The 22,902-nt window shown below is 33.2% G+C and overlaps 1 long non-coding RNA gene across 1 annotated transcript; it reads left to right on the forward strand.

Annotated features, from left to right (window-relative positions):
* The first annotated feature begins 96 nt into the window (after window positions 1–96).
* LOC141287850 (uncharacterized) lies at window positions 97–5,950 on the forward strand. The gene is made up of 3 exons (XR_012339557.1): window positions 97–198; window positions 2,072–2,119; window positions 4,907–5,950. It is a non-coding gene; the product is annotated as an uncharacterized lncRNA (long non-coding RNA).
* Window positions 5,951–22,902: the final 16,952 nt, after the last annotated feature.

Raw genomic sequence — 22,902 nt, forward strand, 5'->3', positions numbered from 1 at the left:
TAGTTCTTGTTGCTGTTGCAGTTGATATTAATGAACTTTTAGAAGCAGTATTAGAGTTTGTTTTAAATCACCTTGTTTTTTTTTTCCCCTCCATAGTTTTAAGTTATCTGATTGCGGGCTGCGCTGCGCTGATCCTGATTCTGCTGTTCATCACCGTATGTTATGTTTACAAGAAGAAACGGCTCAAGTCGACACCAGGTCAGATCACTTTGAATCTCTAATTCATATACTAACTGATAATGGTTCAAATGTAGTACTGTTCAATACAAGCGACAATTACAGAGAAAAACACTTTGGTTAATATGCCTTAAAATGCTGAGAGAATTTGTAGATTATGTGTTATATGCTCAATAGATTTGATTGAAACGGTCTGTAAGGGCAAAGTGCAATGACCAAAAACAATTAAGATGAAAATGAAAATGAAAATATTATGAGAATAAAGTCAAAAAATTATGAGAATAAAATTTAAATACAACGAGAATAGTCAAAATATTTTACGAATTAACTCAAAATATTGTGAGAATAAGGTAGAAATTACCAGAATAAATTTTTAGCAGTTTTATGACAGCGTTTTAGGGCCACGTTAAAAAAAAAAAAAAAAAAAAAATTATGAGATTATTCTCTAAAGTTAAAAATACTATGAGAATAAAGTCATATTAAATATTTTAATAAAGTCAAAATATTACAAAAATAATGTCAAAAGTCAGACTCCCTGTGTATTTCACCTCTAATCTCTGTGTATTTCTACTCCATTCTCGTAGTGTTTCCACTCCATTCTCATTGTATATCGACTCCATTTTCGTTGTGTTTCAACTGTAATCTCATACATTTTTTATGTGCCACTAAAACACCATTGTATAGTATGATCACGGAAGGTTAAATACATTTGGCCTTATTTGTGAAACATGATGAGCATAGCTAATTTATGTTATTTATTCATTAAGCTGTATTTGCATGTTCACAATGTTAGTTGGTTTGAATTTTTTTTTTTTTTTTACTTTTGTAAAACATGCATATAACATTTAAATGTTTACCCCCATTTTTACAGACAAGGATTAAGCCTAGTCCCAGACTAAAATGCAAGTCTGAGCCGTTTCAACTGAAGGAAACTTAAACTGACTGGTTTTTAAAATATATAAGTGCCTTTGTTTAGTCTCAAGATGAACACCAGTAATGTTTTTTCTAAGGCATGTTTATAAAAGAATACTTAAATGTGACCCCGGACCACAAAACCAGTCATAAGGTTAAATTTTACAAAACTGAGATGTATACATCACATGAAGGCTCAATAAATAATTTGAAAATATGGAATCTGAGGGTGCAAAAAAAATCAAAATACTGAGAAAATCACCTTTAAAGTTGTCCAAATTAAGTTCTTAACAATGCATATTACTAATCAAAAATTACATTTTGATATATTTATAGTATGAATTTTACAAAAAATCTTCATGGAACATGATCTTTACTTAGTTTCCTAATGATTTTTGGCATAAAAGAAAAATCAATAATTTTGACCCATACAATGTATTTTTGGCTATTGCTACAAATATACCCCAGCGACTTAAGACTGGTTTTGTGGTCCAGGGTCACAAATATCCTAATTGAACTATGGTCTAATCGTGGCTTAGTCTAAATCCTGTCTGTGGAACCAGGCCTTTTTATTAAGGCTATTTACTATAATAATATATAATTACAAAAATGAATTACTTAACCAGTCAGTTAAATGTGCATACATGCATTCTTGTTTATGAATGACTGGAATTCATTAACATAAATGTTTAACTATGAATTCTGAGGTTTATTCAAACATTTGTGGATTGTTGGGAGGGTACTTACTAGCTATGCAAAAGTTCCTCATGATTTACTCCTATATTTACAAAAGTTTCATGAATGAGATCCACTAAATCAAAGATTCAATATATGACCTCAATGCATTGCATGCAAACAAGATATGCTTTAAAACGTTTGTCCATCATAATCATATATAAGGTTAGTTTTGAAGCCAATACTTTAATGATTGAAATATGAGATTGTAGATTATCTGTTGCTAATATTAGTGTTTTCCCATCAGCTCCAGCTGGAGATACGGAGCTCACATACACTGAAAACAGCAAAACAGGTAGGAAACTCATTTAAGCTCAGGGATCTACTTTACAATGTTGTTTTCAGCTTGTGGTTTATTAGCCTCAATCATTAAATGAGTGATGTTACTGTCTAAAACTGAAGATAATACAGTCACTACTTCTTTGCATCACTTCAGATCCTTCACACACTTTGAGGCGAAAAGAAAAGATAATGTAGAAACTGGTTGCATCTGTCTTTTAAAATCATGTAGTTTAACGTTTAAAAGCTGCTTTAACAGGTAATAAAGATAATGTTTGCAACTCTAAATCTTTTAGACTCTTTTGGAGTCGATTCTTTTGCTCTGAATCAGTCAGTTCCGTGCCATGTTCAATGCAAACTTGTTACAGTGTTTTTCCCCTTTTACACAAATGGAGAAGTGACTCAGACAAAGTGTCATCATTAAACTCCAGTTGCAGGGTTAGTCAAGCTCAACTTATTATCCATTCTGGTGTAGAGTTTGATGTATTTTTATTACATTAAAAGCAGGGTAGATGGTCTAAAGGTATTTTTATCTACTGTGGAAAATGTAGGACCATTAAATATTCGTCTATCATATCCTTTAGTCTGAGGGCTCTGATAGGCTGCCCTGTCAACGTAAGTATTTACATACCTTCATGCATACGGTTTTGCATAGACATGATGCATCATCAGCATGTTCCATTACGCTATTGCAGACTCACTCTTAGACAGACCCTTATAAAAAAGCTTCCAAAAGGGTGTTTTTGCAGTGATGCAATAGAAGAACCATTTTTGATTCCCCAAAGAACCTTTCAGTGAACAGTTCTTAAAATAACTAATTCGAAGAACATTTTAAAAATCTAAATAACTTTTTCGATTATAAAGAACCTTTTCTGCATTTGAAAGATTCCATGGATGTTCAAGGTTCTTCATGGAACCATCAATGCCAATAAAGAACCTTCATTTTTAAGTGCAGAGCGAAAATGGAAGGTGTTATTATTGTAATATTACACTTTTACACTGGTTATCCTCTGGTCTGCCTGTGTGCGTTCATGCCTTTAAATTGTTAAATGTTTATTGTTAAAATTATTATTATTATTATATTATATTGCAGACAAAAACACTGTTTTTTAATGCATCTGTCAAGATTGAGATTTTGGTCTTTTGGGGTTTTTTTTTTATTATGAAGTGTTCAGAGTGGTGGAAAGAAAACATCCAAAAGACACCGTTAAGTGTTTCTTTTGTAGCACTTTATCTATTTGTGTCAATAGATTTCAATTACAATACATTTTTAAAGGCCGTTTTTTTCTCCTACACGGAGCCATAAATCTCATCTTCAGTAGCACTTACACACACCAAACTTTACATTTTTATTCCTGTCTATATCCTAAAGGTTTTTACTGAGGGATTTGTTCATATATAATTTGCTTGATTTCATACAAAATTTTTATTAAGTATAAGTTCCAAGTATTTTCTGAATTATGGCGTGGCAAAATGAGATACCCAAAATTCCTTCTGTAAAAACATTTGACTCTAATATGTCAAAAAAAAAAAAAAAGAATTTAATTAAATTCAATAAGCGCGCTTAGTCCAGCAGACTGCATTAGGTGCGTTTGACATATCATTAGGGTTGCAAAGAGGTGAACAATATCTGGAAACTTTACAAAAATTCCTGGAAAGTTTACGAAATTTACTGTCAATTTTCCACCTTTTTTGGTCCAGACCAAATTAACTACACTACTAATGTGAACACACCCTGAGAATTCTCATAAATGTCTTCTGTGGAAACTGCAGCATTAGAAAAGAAAGTTTCATGGTTTAGAGGATGAATCTCATTCTAATATAGTAACTAAGCTAACATGTAGAGTAGATAGTGGTTTACTAGTGATGGGTTGGTTCATGATTGATTCTGAATTTCATCTGTCATGTTACAAATGAACAAAAGACTCAAAGTGAATATCCGTATTTATCTTTTGCTGCAATTTAATGATTTTCTAATGTAGAATATGATCAAGTTAATAATTAAAAGTTTATTAAAAGTTAATAATAAATAAATTTACATTATGAAAACGTTATGAAATATTTATATTTTGAATAAACACTGTACTTTTTAAACTTGTTATTCATGAAAGAATCCTGAAAAAAAATAAAAATAAAAATCACAGGTTCCAAAAAATATTTGGCAGCACAACAGTTGATATTATCCAACATTGATCATTCTAATAATAAATCAGCATATTAGAATGATTTCTGAAGGATCATGTGACACTTAAGACTGGAGTAACAGCTCATAAAAATTCAGCTTTTCATCACAGGAATAAATTCTATTTTAATCATTATTTTATATTGTAAAATCATTTTGCAATATTACTGTTTTTTTTCTGTATTTTTAATCAAATAAATGCAGCCTTGATGAGCTTAAGAGACTTCTTTAAAGACTATTACAAGTCTTACTGACCCCAAACCTTTGAACGGTAGTGTATATGGAATTGAAAATATAACATTTAGAAGTAGTTCCTTTTATTGAACGAGAATGAGAGAGTTCTTAAATTGATCTGATTTTGCCCATCACTTTTCATCATCAGTGCTACTTTCTCAAAAAAAAAAAAAAAAAAAAATACTCTGCTCAAAAAAATAAAGGGAACACTTAAACAACACAGCGTAACTCCAAGTGTTCCCTTTATTTTTTTTGAGCAGTGTAGTTTTACTGATGAAAAAGCTTCATTTGTGAGTCAGCAGCTGTGGTAAAGCTGCTATTTTCGCAGTAGACTAACAGTAACTAACAGCTATTCGGCATGTCATCGTTTCTCCTTTCTCTCCGCAGAACCGCTCCCGCCTGCCGATGTGGAATATGCCGCGGTCAGACGGCAGCCAAAGAAAAAGGAGAGAAAGAAGCAGGAGGAGGATGAGGTTCAGTACGGGGAGGTGACGTTCACTCCGAACCGCCCAAATACTCTGCAGCAGCCTCAGGAGGAGTGCGTTTACTCTCAGGTAGCCAGACGCTAGTGTCACAACAACTCATGTCTGGGTATTCAAGCACTTATGTTAGACACTGGGAGTTTTACGGTTTATATTAAGCATATGAGATGTACTGTGATATGAACTGTAGAGTGGGCTGGGCTGAACTTTGAGATGTTGAGAAAGCAAGAAAATGAAAAAAAAGAGGAAACCAATTGGATGTTATTTTTTCCACAAACTACTGAGCACTTCTGTTTTTAGCACTTCTCGATTTGCAGCTGTGACTAGATGATGGCAAGAAAAGGTATAAATTAAAATGTTTTTGAATCACAAATCTTGAGGAGGTGATCGATCATTAAAATCTCAACAGTTGGTGATTCTGAATTATTAAAACATTCAAAAGCAATTGAAATTCGGGTCACATAATCTAAGCTTCACTAGATTGAGTTGTAGAATATATGATAGTTTTAGGGGTTAAAATGTGTCAAATATCTGCATTTGGCCGCCTGGAGCGAGTTGAAGCAGTTGAACATCTCTGTTTACAGATAAATATTTAATAATGTCTGAAATTTTTCAAGTTCCTCAAGTACAGTAAATGACCTCAGAAAGGCCTGGTGATGTCTAAAAGTTCATTCACATAAGTCATCTACATTGTTTCTACCAGCTAAACTAGTCAAGGGTGCAACTAACTTGAATTCACAATAAAGCATCTGCTAAACGCAGAAATATAATTGTCCTCAACTTTGTTGCATCTTTGTTGCTTTCACTGAAAATTAATGTTAATTAAAAATCAAATGTATTCATTTAAAATAATTAATACTATCGTACTTTTGTTTATAAAATGTCAAATATGCACTGTAATAGAGCTGCAAAATGATTAGTAGCAATAAATCAATTCAAAATAACTTTATGTTTGCATATTATATGCGTGTACTGTGTGTGTGTGTGTGTGTGTGTGTGTGTGTGTGTGTGTGTGTGTGTGTGTGTGTGTGTGTGTGTGTGTGTGTGTGTGTGTGTGTGTGTGTGTGTGTGTGTGTGTGTGTGTATATGTACACACACACACACACACAGTATGTTTGAAATAAATATATGCATTTGTATGTAAATGCTTGTATATACTTCATATTATATCCACAGTCAAGCTCGAAATTATTCATACCCCTGGGGAATTCTGACTTAAAGTTACTTTTATTCAACCAGCAAGTTTTTTTTTTTTTTTTTTATAAGACAATGTACAAGAGGCATCATTGTGGAAAAAATTATTACTCATCTTTTATTTACATTTGAACAAAAAGTGGCATGTCCAAAATTATTCATACCCTTCTCAATAATCAATAGAAACGCCTTTATTGGCTATTACAGCAATCAAACGCTTCCTATAATTGCTGAGCAGCTTTTTGCATGTCTCCACTGGTATTTTTGCCCATTCATCTTTAGCCATGAGCTCTAACTCTTTCAGGTTGGAGGGTCTCCTTGACATCACCCTGATCTTTAGCTCCTCCACAGATTCTCAATTGGATTTAAGTCAGGACTCTGGCTGGGCCACTGCAAAACGTTACTGTTTTTGTCTGCTAACTATTTCTTCACCACTTTTGCTGCGTGTTTTGGGTCGTTGTGGTGCTGAGCTTCTGTTTCTCTGTTGATTAAAACAGCTGTTCCCAATGAATCAGGGTAATTAGGATGCTTTAGAACAGCTTGGACTATTTGGAATGGTACAGAACTTTGGATTTTCCCATAGACTGTGACAGTTTGCAAAGGGTATGAATAATTTTGGACATGCCACTTTTTGTTAATAAAAGATTATTATTATTTTTTTTCACAATGATGCCTCTTATACTGTACATCGTCTTATTATCTTTTGGGAGAAGCCCGTGTCATTTCCGGTCAAAAAAATAAAACTTGCTGGTCGAATAAAAGGGGTATGAATAATTTTCGGGCTTGACTGTACAGTATGCAAACACAAACTTTTACTTAGAATTTATTAATTGCGACTAATCATTTTTCAGTGCTACTGTACATTTTGTTTTTTATTTTTTGTAAATAATACAAGGATTACTGGAGTACTATTTTAGTCTTTTATTCTCGTTTTAGGTCATTTCTTTGTAAGTTGTGAAATTTAGTAGCAATTTTTGTAATTAAAATTAAATTAATTTATATTATTGACTGAATCTTTATATACTGTAAGGTTGGATATATTATATATTTGATCCTCTTTTTCTGCTTTACATGCTGATTGAGTGTTTTTTAGTGTGTCAGAATTCAGTTATATCACTTCCTTCAGCTTGACTTGTGTTTATAAAAGTAAGGTTGATTAAACCATTGTTTTGGCCAAACACTGTAGATTATTACTTTATTTTAATAACTTTTTAACCTTATGAAACGATGGGTTGGGAAATCGTAGCATGGTCTGAGGTGGATTATTGAAATGTGGTTTCCTGATCATGTCATGTGACTTCCTGCATGTAAAAGGAAGCATCTCATGCCTTCTGAGTGCAAAAGGTGAATGGCATGGGCATTTCCACCTCTACGTCTACTGTACATGCATCAACCTTTGTAAATAAGTCATTTCTTAAACATTCAGTTCTAATGATATATAATGGGTCAAAGATGAGACTAAACATGTTCATCAAATTTAAAATGCAAAAATTGTACATAGAAAACAAAGCATATTAAATGCAATTAAAGTCTATACTTTAATGTTTTGTTTAAGTAAAATATCAAAATATGGGTGAAATAATGTTTTTTCATCATTCATAAAATATAGAAAAGAAAACTTGATCATACTAAATTTTATTACATTTTAAATGGTTAAAAACTTCTAGCAGACAAATTGGAAAGATTAAAAAAAAAATAATAATTTAAAGTAATTAGTGTTTTTGAGGCTGAACTGTGATCCATAAATAAAGTAAATAAAGAAAAAATCTTAAATTAAACGGGACACATTTTAATGTAAAGGGAAAAACTTAAAGCTGAATTAAAACTTTGTTTTGATGCTTGAAAGCACTTTTTCATCTTTGAGACTTCAAGTGGTGCTTAGATTTTTAAGAGAAAGTTTTTAGACTGAATATGAATAAAATAGTTTTAAATTATTATATTTATTGGTGTAAAAATGTCTAATAAGACTTATAAATCCACACAAGCAGGACAATTTTAATATTGTAATATCATTGAGGTACTATTATAATTTTGATTATTATTTAGAATTAGTATTTTGTTTTAAATTTTAGTTAGTTTTTAGTAATCGTTTTGTCACTTTTTTAATATTACGTCTGATTAGTTAGGAACTTTTATTTTAGTTTTAGTTGTGTTACGTAAAATTAAATGAAAATGAGAAATGTTGCCTTCAGGCAAACAGCTAAAATATTTTTTGTAAAACTTCTTCAGTTAATGTTATTTTATTTTATTTCAGGCAAGATAATTTATAGTTTTTAAGAATCGTATAGTTTGTCACTCAAGTCAAGTGCTCAGAAAGAGTAGTATCTTTTGGATAAAGTATTTTATGGTTAAAGTGATGCCTTGCATCTTCCTCTTTCAGCAATGTCACTTTAGAACAGTTAATAATTAACACACAGAATAACGTCCTGCTGTTTTCTGCACAGATGTAAAAGTGTTTACAAGAACATTTAAAAAAAAAAAAAATTATAAAGCCCTGTCAGGATATTTAGAGGAATGCATTCATGTGATCAGACAAGCATTTTATTTTCTGAAGTTTGTGCTTCAGTCTCCTGTATTCTGTGTTTTTCACACTCAGAGAGTATGTCTATTGAGGAACCAATCAAAAGTAGTTTACTAAAGAGTGAAACAAGATAGTAATCTTATTAAATGTCGGATGTGATGTTGGACTAAAAGGCTGAATATGTTTTAACAGCAGGAAACTGAAGTGAGCATTTATTTTTAAAGCATGAGACATGTAACTATTTGTGGAAGTTGCACGCACGCTGACCCATTTACATAAATGAGTCTCTTTTTTATTTTTTTGCACTTTACAGCTGTAAGAAGTTCTCCATTTGTAATTAAAATAACGCAGGCTTCCTTCTCTACTTTATCTGACGTCCAAACAAGTTTGCATGTCTGCTCTACTGAAAGTGATAATTCACAATCATTAACTTCTCACTCTCAGGTCCTGCGTGACTTTTCTTTTTGCTTGTGCTTTGCACACTGACTTTAACTGTGTGAACAAAAACAATTTTGTGTTCCTCAGAAAAATGTTCAATATAATATTTAAATTCTCAAAACTAAAGAGGAACTAACTCTTTTAAATTCCACCAAATGTTATTTCTGCTTAAAACAACCAATTACATTTCCGTGTAAAAGATGAATTATTGAAAAATGAATTATTATTCCACACTTTTGATTAGCAATGTGTGTATGTGTGTGTGAGAGACTGAATAAATAATATTAAAATATATGTATTTATTGTATTATTCTCATTATGTTTTAAATCCAAGCATGTAAATTTTTTCCCCCATTTGCATCAGAACTTATGGACAGTACAGACATTCAAATACTTTGATTAAAAGGAGCCCGACTTCTGTTTTTGCTAGAATTTTTTAATGATTTAAAGTTTGTTTGTATCATCATTAAATAAAATAGAATATATATATATATATATATATAGATTTATTTAGCCATTTTGCCTTTATTATAATAGAACAGTGTTGATGGTAATGACAGAAAGTGAAGTGGGAGCGAGAGGGGGGCGGGATCCGGAAAGGTCCTCAAGATGGGATTTGAACTTGGGACGGCCATAGCACTATTGGCGCCAAAATACTTTATTTTTCCAGATTTAGTTTTTTCATTACAGTAATAGAATTTCAGGAGCAAAGTACTTATTTAACATGAATGCCATAATGCAAACAATCATTATGATAAACAAAATTAGCTAAATTGCTCATTTCATTGTTTTGATTTTAGAGAAAAATTTGAATGCTTTCTCAGGTTTGTTTTTTTAGATTCAGACTAATCATTTCTACAGAACAAAGTAATGGGATTTTAAAAGGCACGGACTATCAAATTCCTCTTTCTAAAAGATGCAGCACATTACTTTGCTTTTCACTATTGTGCGATCACTTTCACCATCATTATACTTGCATCTTTTTCTCCTTTTAGAAGAAACTTGATTGTAATTAGACAAACTTAACTTTCATTTTGACCTTAAAGGGGTCATCGGATGCAAAGTTCACTTTTACATGTTGTTTTGAACATAAATGTGTGTTGGACGTGTATGTACACAAGCACCCTATAATGATTAAATTCCACCAATTGGTTTTTATTTAATCTGTAAATAATAATTTCACCCTTTTTCAAATAAAGCCACATAAAATGTGCTTGGGGGAGAAAAAAAAAATATATATTACAAGAATGTCAACATGCCTAAAAATTATGCACACAGTGTATGTTCACACAAATCATTCGTGATTCAGCTTCACTTAAAGCATAAGTGAGTATAAGGCATTTTTTTAATGAATCTTTGCAATCGCCTTTCCTAATAACATGCTAGTTAACAAGCTTCGTGCCTAAACGCAGCTAAAGTAAACAAGGGCTGCTCGATTTTGGCATAAATCATAGTCACGATTATTTTGGTCAATACTGTAATCACGATTATTTGATACGATTATGGTCCAAAAGTTTATATTAATATATATTATTTATTTATATTAATTTAAAGACAGCAGTACAGCAGAAAAAAAAAGATTAAAAAAAATACTGAATACTTTTACGCAAGTCTAAAGTGGTCTTACAGTACTACAGAAATTTAATGTAATTATTGGAATGTAAAATAAAATAAAAAAAACATCTAAACATGCTTAGTCCTTCATTCATGAGCAGTGAGTGATTTTTCTCTTTGTATTATAAGTTTTATTAATATTAAGCACACAGACGGCAGAAGGAATATTATCTGTTGCCGCTTTAAGAGCCACACGGATCCAATATACTGTTACACATGTATTTTCATTCTGATAATTTAAGACATAACTGACAAGGGATTACATGAATAATCACCAAGCGCCTCATTTTGAAATAGTTTTGCATGTATTTGACCGTTTAGACTCACCTTGATAACTTTACGTCCATGTTCTGCTCCGTCTCGGAGTGCATACACAGAACAGCGCAAGTTCTTAGGCGCTATTAAAAACACAACATCAAAGAAACATTAATAAATCAAGCATGTCCTATTTTATTGAATTAAATTATTATTAAATTATATCAATATTTATTTTGCTGATTTGCATGTGAAATTAGGCTTTTATGGAGGAGCGAAATAGCACCACTGGAAAGGGGGTGGGATGGGGCGCAATAATCGTTTCATCTCGATTACTGCATTTTCATGATCGTTTGAAGCAGAAATTGAAAATGAAACCGAATGTCGATTAATTGCACAGCCCTAATTAAGAATCATATCAACTTGTGGAAAATTGGCATCCAATGACCCCTTTAATTAACATACCTGGTGTTCTGATACCCAACAAGCTCTGCCTTTCGTCTGATTGGAACGAAATTTCAGATCCAGGCGCTGGACATCACTGTGCATCACTCGGTATTTGTCCTTCGTCAGTATCTTCCCTCCTGCATCACAACAGAGTTATGTGTTATTTGTAGTTTCTGAAGGGTTTTAAAATTAATTTTACAGAGATTAATGGGCCAGAATCCAAGACACCCCAGGTCAACAGAGTAAAAAAAAAAAGAAGTAACTTTTTAAAGAGCTGCTAACATTTTTTAAAAAATGTTATGTTTACATGTGAAAATATTGCATTATTTAAATAAATATACACTGAATTGCATTCATTTCCAGAACAGAAATGGATAAGGCCAGGTTCAAAATTCTTGTTTGATTTTGTTGACATATTAGAGTTAAAGGTTTTTCAAACAGGTATTCTAGATTTCTCCTTTTATCATTTCATAAATCAGAAAATACTGTCAACAACCGGATTTTGAAAAACCTTTTTAGGAATAAAATGTTCCATAAATCAGTCAGGGTGAAGGACACATGAACAAATCCCTGAGTAAAAACCTTCAGAATATAGATAGGAAAAATCTTTGTTTTGGTTTATGTAAGTGCTGCTGAACAGGAGAAACAAACTTTTAAAAATATGCATTGTAACTAAAATGAAATGCACAGGCACAAATAGATAAAGTGCAATAATAAAACAATCCGAATGATATACGGACAAACCCCTCAGTAAAAATCTTTAGAATCAGTCTTAGAATCAGAATCTTTAGTACAGTCTTGCCTCAAGAGATTTTTTTTGTGTACAAATGTCTACAATAAGAAAAAAACAGCATTTTATACTTTGTACAAATACCAACATTTAAATGTTTAATAGAAAAAAAAAAGCACAAAACCGTTCCCATGACTCAGCTTTTGCACAACGTTTATGTTTTGGATTTTAGTTAGTTAAGGGTTGCGCAGTTTTAGTGATTTAAATCCTCAAATTAACAGATGAAAGACAAGATAATTTTTCATTAAAAAGGGCACTTATTTGAGCAAAAAGAAAAGAAAGCCAGATGCGTAGAAAAAGTTTTTGCAGGAGGGGTAGCAGTTAAGATCTCATTTCCTGTTTTTCTAATCTGTCACCATGCAGAACAGGTCTAATATTAACATGATTATTGCTGTACAGAGGCTGATGGAGAGTATTGGTGTGGTATTCCTCTCACACTTTTGGTTCCTCTTAAGATGTTCTGTTCTGCCTGATGCTGGCATTAACCACAACCGCTAAAACTCGCAACCTCGTCTTACACAATGTGAAACTCAGTCTTCTCATGGAGTCATTTTTTTTTATAAACTGGCCATAAAAAACACTTTTAAGTTACACCAAGTCACACTTTTAAATGTGATCATTCCATCGCAAAATTACAAAGCTGGTGAATGTGCTCCACTTTTGCAATGACCTTTAAACAGCTAAATTAGACATTTAGCAAGTGAATTTAGTGTCCAAACTAAATCTTGAATTCCATGGTTGTCTGTATCAGGGCCCTTATTCATAAAAAAATCTTAGTGCAAAGTGTTGCTCCTAGTGACAAAATTCTAAGAAAATTCTTAGAAATGTGGGTGTTTCCTCTTAAAATTCAAGAAAAGATCCTAGCAAAGACAGTAATTCAGAAAGCATCTTAACCCTTAAAAGCGGTCTTAAGGTTTAAAATTTTTGGGAGTACGGACGAGGACTTTTAAGAGGCTTAAGAGTTTTTTTTAGCAGTGGAGAAAATTGACAAAACATGAGGGCAATGCAATATTTTGCACACAATGCATGACAGTGAGTTAATAAGATGTCACACATGAGATTGTGCAGAGATAATGTTTAGTAGAGTCGTGCTAACATCTTCGACATGCAGAAATGCCACAGTGCAAGAAATGGAAGTAATCACTACGTCTATTACATGAACTTATTTGGCAACAATACAACTATGCAACTATGCAGCAGTGATGATTTGCGTCTGTTTACAACCTTCTATAAGCAAAGAGATCACACAAACAATTACAGCACTTTCACAACCTTAATGTGTTGCTGTCCATTACCTATCAAATACATTAAATACAGCATTAACAGCATGGTAAATAAAAAAAATATATAAACGTATATAATGTGCGTGTGTGCGGTAAAACAGGAAAAATTACGCCTATAATTTCAAAGTGAAGGCTTAAACTAGACCCTACACTTAAAAGTGCTCTTTTATTTCCTTCTTGGACAACCAACCAATCGCGGTCTTCAAAAGGCTGTGTCATAGCTAGCAACGGTGTCAACCCCGCCTCCTCACTAAGATAAAAGTTTTTGTCTTTTCTTCGCTCAGAGTTGCTCTTAAATTGGTCCTGAATCACTTAAGATAAGACTCCTACATAGGAATTTTAAGCTAAATTAGGAGCTTTCTGAGAGGATTCTTAGAAGCTTTAAGAATATGGGCCCAGGACTTAAAAAAAAAAAAAAGGTCTTTGGCTGGTCTTAAAATTTGGAAAATGAAACCTCAGATGAGCAACAACACATGACAATGTGTCATTATTTACTGAACATAAATAAAGCCAAATTGGAAAAGTCATGCGTGACAAAGTTGGGAATTAAGAGGGTAAATAACAGTCAAGCACTGCTAATCAAATGCCTTTGATTAACTGATCACCAGCAAGTCTGAGCGCCTCTATAAAAGCAGAGGCTTTGGCAGTTTGCTGGTCTGGAGCCTTCAGGTATGTGTTAACACAATGCCAAGGAGGTAAGACATCAGCAATCATCTTAGAGAAGCAATTAGCCTTTTTCACACTTCCGTGTTTCTGGCTTCCGGATTGGCGCTTACAGGGTAGTTTTTCCGGTGACAGCAGCGGCCATACTTAACAGGAGTAAGTTTGCGAATCAAAGTCTATTTTTACAAAACAGATTTTATAATACTATGATATATACCAGTGTTTTATTCTACAAAGACCAAACATTTCTTCAAAAACTTTGTGTCAGCTTCGGGTCATCACAAATAATATGTTTATTTAATTCTGAATGTTGGCACTTATTATTCAGTACATTTTTGAGTTTTGTCCTTCTGTCTATTTGGTGCTGGCTGTGCATTATGACTCTTCACGTGAAATTTTTTCGCTGTTATAATTAAAACAATATTGTATTTTACATAGACGTATATATGTCTATGGTATTTTCTACTTGCTCTTCGTTGCATTATTAACATGATGGTGTAAATGTACATTGTATAATGTGCCCAGGGATATACATAATAAAATAATATAATACTAAACAAGAGATGACTCCGATTAATGGCTTTATTCTTATTGGATCTGGATTACATTGTTGTATTGAGTTTATGCATCAACCGGACTTGTTTAATTTATTCTTGAAAAAAAAAAAGTGCATTTGGATATAAATCCTGTCATAATTTATAATTATGTAGTGATTCCAGAAAACTGACTGAGTAAATACGTTCAAATATAAAGGAGATGTACAACAGAAACCAGCCTTTTGAGGAGTCAGTGGTCATAAAAAATTACAAACAAGTAAAATGTTGTTTCTTTGTTGATTATATAACAACAACAACTTGGAAAGCAGACAAAACAGAAAAGATTAGAAGCATTATTTGAGACAAGGGCATACTAATATAATAGGCGCAGACGTGTAGAGGAACCAACTTTACCCTGCGTTGACGTAATTTTTGATTTTTGTGAAAAATACTAATTGTTGCTGCCATCAATCTGGGAAGAGTAATACGGCCATTTCCAAACAATCTGAAGTTTATTCACAAGTGGAAGACATTTAAAACAGACTCCTCTCCTTCCAGGAGTGGACATCCCTGAAAATTCACCCCAAGATCAGACCGTGTAATGCTCAGAGAAATGGCACACAACCCAAGAACTACACCTCAGACTCTACAGGCCTCAGTTAACGACAATACCGTTAGAAAAATATAGGACAAAAATGGCATGTTTAGAAGCCTTGGCAAAAGAAAGCCTATTCTATCTTAAAAAAAAAGCATGGCAGCACAGTTTAGGTCTGCAAAGTTGCATCTGAACAAAACAAGTCTTCTAGAAAAATGTCCTTTGAACAAACGAGACCGAAGTGGAGATGTTTGTCCATAATGCACGGCGCCAAGTTTACTGAAAACCTAAAGAGCATATCAACACAAACACCTCATACTAAAAGACAAGGGCTGATGATTTTGGCTTGTTTTGAGCCAAAGGACATGGGCACCTCACAGTCATTGAGTCGGCCATGAGCTCCTCTGTATATCAAAGTATTCTTCAGTCAAATGTGAGGGCATCTGTCCAACAGCTAAAGTTGGGCCAAAATTGGGTCATGCAACAGGACAATGATCTTAAGCACCAGCAAATCTACAACAGAATGGCTGAAAAGAAAAGAATCAAGGAGTTGCAATAGCCCAGTCAACATCCAGAGCTCGTCCTGACTCAAATGCTGTGGTCAAATGCCCACAAACCTCAATGAACTGGAGCCACGTTGAAAAGAAGAGTGGTCCAAAATACCTCCAGAACAATATGAGAGACTGATAAAGTGAAAATGAATGCCTCTAAAAGTAGATCTACAGGCAATTGACTCGTAGGGTGTCCTAACTTTGTCACACATGGCCTTTTCTTCTTGGCTGTATTTTTTTATTCAATAAATAATGACACTGTGTGATATGTGATGATGTTTATCTGAGGATTTATTTAAGACCTGCCTTTTTGAACTGTCGTGAAAACCCCTGAATGCAGTTTTCACATTGAAACTCTTTCCCAAGAGCTTTCTTCCCTTTTCTTCAGCTGCCTTGGCTGACGTGTGCAAGCACACACACACACACACACACACACACACACACACACACACACACACACACAGTCTCGTCCCCTTATCAGTGTGCTCCGGTTCTCCCACAGGGGAGCGACCGCTGCCTCAGACTCACTGGCCTCGGCTACTATTAGCTCTTGACTAAACCTGTCACTTCTGTCGACTCAAGACGTCTTGTGTTTAAACACACAGATGCTGAAATTAGGCAACACCTTCATACGTGGTTTCATCCGGTGTCACACATTACTCTGTAGTGTGTTTCCTAAAAGCAATTAGTCACAAGTTCCATCGTTACCAACAGAGTTCAATGGAACTTGTGACCATATTTAGCCAACAATGCTTCAGGGAAATGCAACCCTGTGTGACAGCACTCTTGTCATCAAAATTTACAATATTGATTTTGTTAGTGCACATTGATGGCCTTGAGGTGAACGATTCATCTGTGCAAGGTAAATCAAGTGGTAGGGATGCACCAAATGTTCGGCAATCAAAATCAAATAGAGGCCAGCACTGATGCAGCAAACATGTGGTCAGTGTGGAAGCATTTAAAACTGTCCGAGAAAGACACAAAAATCATTACAAGCACTGATAACAAGAGACTGTTTAGAAGCGCATCACATGTCTTCATAAGAGAAAGGTTCATCCATTAGAAAATAAACTACAGAATGTTATGTTGTCGAATACACGCATCAATTGTATTTATTCTGACACCACTGTATGAGCTCTTTAGCCAGGGTTCAAAGTCCAAAGTGCAAGGAAAATCTGTGTGATGAGAATCATTCATAAATCTGCTGCTGTCAGCAAAAAGTAGGACTGAGGTCTTCTTGCAGGTTTCATTTGAGAAATGTTAGTATTGTAATTTCACTGTTGTTCTGTAAAATAAAATAAAAAACTAACACAAAAATAATGATAACAATCATTACAACAGCTCTATTAATACATTCATATAACATTTTCCTTTGTTAAGCATGGCTGCATTTGTACATTAAAAACACATGCCTGAATCAAGAAGGGGTCTTAAATTGCCAAAGAATATTATTTTACTAACTTGTTTAATTTTACGTTAAATTGTACTTTGTTGGTAGACTATAATGTCTACTAGAATGTTAAAAATGTCCAGTGTTAAATATTTTTAAATTGTTGTTTTGTAATTTTTTTTTTTTTTTTGAAAAGCAAGACTGTAAAAAACTGTAAAAAGCAAATATTGGCTATTTAATGCTATTTTAGTGTTTCATTTTTCAGCTTCGGCCAAGAATTTTCATTTTGGTCATCCCTATCCAGTATCCATGTTACAGATATTTCATGAAGATCCCGAAGAATCATACCAACTTGTGGGAAATGGGCATGATGTTCCCTTTAAAAAAGATGGTAGGCTACAGACAAAAATGAAAATTCTGTCATTATTTACTTACCCTCATGTTGTTCCAAACCCGTAAGGCCTTCATTCATCTTTGGAACACAAATTAAGATATTTATTATGATATTCTGACCCTCTAGACAGCAAGGATTCTACCAAAGATTCAGATCCAGAAAGGTACTAAGACCATCGAGAAAATAGTTTATGTGACATCAGTGGTTTAACTGTAATTTTATGAAGTTACAAGAGTAATTTTTGCTCAAAAGCGCCATTTTGAAGAGTACAGCGAAGCATGCACACGCTTTCATCTGCTTTAAAATTAAGCCTAAATGACTTGATCAGGTGTGTTTAATTAAGGTTAAATCCTCCAGTATCTGAGTTTGACACCCCTGTTACATTGGCCATTCCAATTGAATCCATGTTTTTTTTCCCTTTTCTTTTGAACGCACTATTTTCAACATTTCTCTAAATATGATCACTGAAGTCCAGTCAAATTTCTCTTGAACTCCAGGGGCCTCATTTATTAACAGTGCATCGAAAAGGTTTTTATGCACGGTTGATTTTTTCCAAGATTTGTATTTTATCCTTATATTTACACACATTCCTTATATACTTTGCGTGAAACTGTTCTTATGCACTCAGTTGATAGCCCAGGTGAAAAAAAGTACACTTCCATAATGTACTTAAAGTGCTGTTTGCATCTGAGCAGACGTCTTTAAAAAAAATTAGGGAGTTGAAATGGCAGCTGCAGCCAATGATTGATCCTCTGCTGCCATCTTCTGGTCATATGGGTCATTTCATGTCATTTTTAGATTAAAAAATATGCTGTTTTCAGTGAAAAGACTTTTTTTTTTTCATGTTGTCTTTTTGAAGTGAATTTTATTGCACAGCTGTGGAGTTTAAAAATAAAAAAGGCTTTAAAATATTACAAGATTTAAAAAATGTGTTCATGACTATGAAGGCAAGATACTTAGGATGTCCTTGAAGTGAAGTATCGCTAGCTAGCTAATGTTAGACTAAACACGTTATGATAGTGTTTAGCTGTCAGCATTTAAATGCACAACTATGCAGGTCTCCTGGGATCAACAGACTCTGCATTGAAATGATATGTTGTTAAATAATATGAAACTGAATGTTCATGCCGCTTTCATTATTTACGATGTTGCAATGATAATTTTTCTCCGTTTTTGAAAAGAATGGGGCAGTAGAAGAGCCTCGAGTGTCCAAATATATATAGCACATATAAAATGAGCCTCAGCGGAAGTTTATGAACTGCTTATCATTTTGCGGAAGTTGTAAAGAACTGTCATATGGTCAGTTTTCTTTTATAGCATTTGTAAGGAAGTGCAATGACCAAATCTATTCAGCATATATAACACAATCTACAAATCTTAATTTTAAAGCATATTAATAAGTACTACAGAATAATTTTAGTGCATCAAGTACAAAATTAGTGCATGAAAATGGAGTACTTTAAGTACATTATGGAAGTGAACTTTTTTTCACCTGGGAAATGAGAGCCCAGGAGATTGAGATCAGACATGAAGCAGAGACTGATGGAGACCTCGTGTGGTGAACTTGAGTAATGACAATGATCTCTTCAGTGTATAATCTTAATCCTTTCACAACAATGAAAAAAAAAACACCAGCTTGCTCTAATATTTTTCTAAAAACCTTGCTACGTAAACTGCATTAATCTGAGACTTGTCATAGCACTTATCATAACTTTGCTCTTTTGTCGATTTTGATTGCTTACATTGTCCACATTTTTTAAATTAAATTGTAACTTTGGATAAAAGCATCTTTCAAAAGACACATACAGGTTTTAAAACTGACATTTAGCTGTTTTTTACTGTATATTTGACTCAGCACAGGTCACTTTGTCCCATGTATTTCCACAATACTCAAACACTTTAAAGATCCTAGATAAAATCTCTAATTTTCATTTTTTTTACTTGGTGGTCGATGCTTGTTAAATGTTCTTTTTGAGCCCTGCTGTTATAAAAACAGCCAAGGATGACAAAAAAAAACAAACAAACAAAAAAAAAACACTTATTAACATAGTAAATAATGTCTTTATCCCTCTATGGTACGCATTATGTTCTAACCATGAATATTTTTTTCACATAAGTTTTTATTACATGAAACAGCTTCAATTATACAAATCAAAACAAATTTTTGAAAAAAAAAAAAATAATAATAATAATTTTAGGGGGTATTTAGAAAAACGTTGCCATATGGCAACAGTGTACCACAATGGAAAATGGTCAAAATTTTGTTTTTCTACTAAATTATGATTTTATTTTCAATTCAAATGCACATTTGTTTTAGAAATCAATGCATCCAATCTTAATTTTCGTTAAAATTGTCACATACACATGCATTAACACACTCATCATTATGGTCACTGAAGATTAACTCCTCTTCATTGACATTACATGACATTAATATTGCTGTATCCATTTATTGAAAATAATAAATAAATGTATTTTTCATACACAAATACAACTCTACTACAATAAACACTTCAAATAAATAAATAACTACAATCAAATTATTGATGTTACCATCTATTAAAAAGAATACTTCAATTCCACTGTGGTACAACATATCAATATTGATATTTTCTTATTTTACAGTAAAACTATGTTAGATAATGTTGATTTGTGAATTAACATGTGTAATTTACTAACCAAATATGATGCAAAACAAATCCCCTTGAGAAGAAATGTTAAAAAATTAGTTTAACACAGCCATTTCTGGAGCACATCAACAGGTGTCTTCCATGTGAGGGTGACGGTGGGGAAAAGGTGTTTTAGAAGAACATTCAAATGTCTTTTGACTTAAAAACAGCACATCATTAACTACCAAAGGGCTGGACCTTTTAATTACCATATTCCAATATGTTGTAATTTTTTCAGAATAACAAGGAAATCAGTAGAAATGAATTGTTACCATATGGCAACTTCGTACTATAGAGAGTTATGAAAATTTAAAACTGTAGTAAATGGAAAGTTCACAACGATATAAAGTTTGCAGCATCAGTTCACATGCTGTTAGCAAAATAAACTGATCTCTGGCTAACAAGATTCCCTTGCTTCATATTTTATCCCAGCGCCTTTTTCTAACTTGTAAAACCTCAACTCTTTAGCTTATCAAATATTCTTACAATGAAACTCACAATATTGACGTTTGACAACATCTAAGACGTAAAATATTAAGAACAACTATACTTAAAGTCCCCCTGAAATCAAAATTAAAAGTTTTTTGGCTTTTAGTATGAATATATTAGCCTTAAGATTATCTATAGTCTAGTGTGCTTCAAAACAACGACAAAATTCGCGTTTACAAGATATGGGCATTCAAAACTTACAGTCTCGTCACTTCCGCCAATATGAATCAAGGATTTGGATGATATCACCGTGCACTTCAGTTTCTCATCAAACGTTCTGTCCAATCAAATGCTCCCTAGAGTCCGTAGTGTCCCGCCCCCTACACAGAGACGCGGAGCAGATCATAAGCGCTCATATGTGCGGTCAGCATGTATTAAACTACACAGCCTCAGCATGATAATGATCACTATTTCGTTTTAGCAAGTTTCATATTGAATCTGTGGGGTAATTTATTAGTCTGTGGCGGTCATAAGCTTACAAATGCGGCTTTACCGAGCTCAACGGCTCTGGCCCGAGCAGATAGAAATGGAACGCTATTGGCTATTCAAAATAAGTGGGCGGGGCTGGGCGATATGTTTTTGTTTCAGTTAAAAGCACGTAAACGCATAGAATAACGCTGCGTGTTTCAAGGCACTTCAGTGGACCTTTAAATGATTCTTAAAAATTTACTTTAAGATTTACTAATCTTAAGAATTTATACAAATAGCATTTCGCTTTCAATAGCTTTTAATTAACTCATTTGAACCTCAAATCAAACTCACCTGCCAGTAACTAACGTTAATCCCGAAGAGCTTGATTAACGCTTGCTTGTTCAGGTGTGATCGATAAGGGCTGGAGCTCAACTCTGCAGGAAAATAGACCTTGAGGGCCAGAGGCAAGAACTGATTATGTAATATTTTTGCACGACTGCGAGGAACACGGAAATTAAAGCTGTTTTTCAGCTCGTTGCAAATTTAAAAGTTCTTCTTCTTCTTATATTTTTACGGCGGTTGGCATCCAGCGTTTTTAAATTTGAAAGTTGCCGCTTTTGAATTAAAACGCTCATTGGCTCTCGCCTACTTCGTCACAGATTGAGACACGCCCACTGGACGAGACGTTTCGGGTCACGTGTTGAATGAGAAATACGCTCTGGATAATATTTTTAGCGTTTAACGATTTATATTTTGCTCTATTTCTCACACAAAACTGTTTTGACATTTGTTTGCAATAAATAAATTGTGTTTGCACTTGTCTGTTATTTTTTTCTTTGTGCTGTATGGCAGTTTAATCTCGGTCTACTCAATTTTATACTTGCTATAATATGTTTAGGTTAGGGATTCAATACTCAAAAAAAAGTAATTATCTTAATATCATATTTTTTTGTTAAATATCACCAAAAAAACTGAGTAATCCAAGACCATTTTGAATATATGTGACCCTGGACCACAAAACCACAATAAGGGGGTATTTTTTGAAATTGAGATTTCTACAAAATCTGAAAGATAAATAAATAAGCTTTCCATTGATGTATTGACAATATTTGCCCGAGGTACAATTATTTGAAAATTTGGAATCTGATAAAGCATGCAAAAAAAATCTAAATCTTGAGAAAATCACTTTTAAAGTTTAATCAAAAATAAGTTTTGATATGTTTATGGTAGGAAATTAAGTATCTTAATGGAACATGATCTTAATATCCTAATGATTTTTGTCATAAAAGAATCAATGTATTTTTGACTTTTGCTACAAACATACCCGTACTACTTAAGCCTGCTTTATGATCCAGGGTCACATATATTGGCCTTTAATTAAAAATTCCAAAATGTCTCTCTTTGATTAAGCTCAATTTCTCCATTACCTTTCCTAAATAATAATATTCACATGATCAATACATTGTATTCTAAAGCATCTTCATTCAATTCAAAGGTACTAGTACCTAAAGAATAAGCACTATATTTAATAGGATTAAGTAATATTACCTAATGGAATAGAAATCTAAAAATAGATTCTAGTAAGTTTTATAGAATTTTAAAATGGCTTGCCATACAAGTTTACATCCCTGATTTAACAGCTTTAACAATATTTTAATGAT

This window comes from Garra rufa, chromosome 16 (assembly GCF_049309525.1).
Source record: "Garra rufa chromosome 16, GarRuf1.0, whole genome shotgun sequence".
Taxonomy (NCBI): Eukaryota; Metazoa; Chordata; class Actinopteri; order Cypriniformes; family Cyprinidae; genus Garra; species Garra rufa.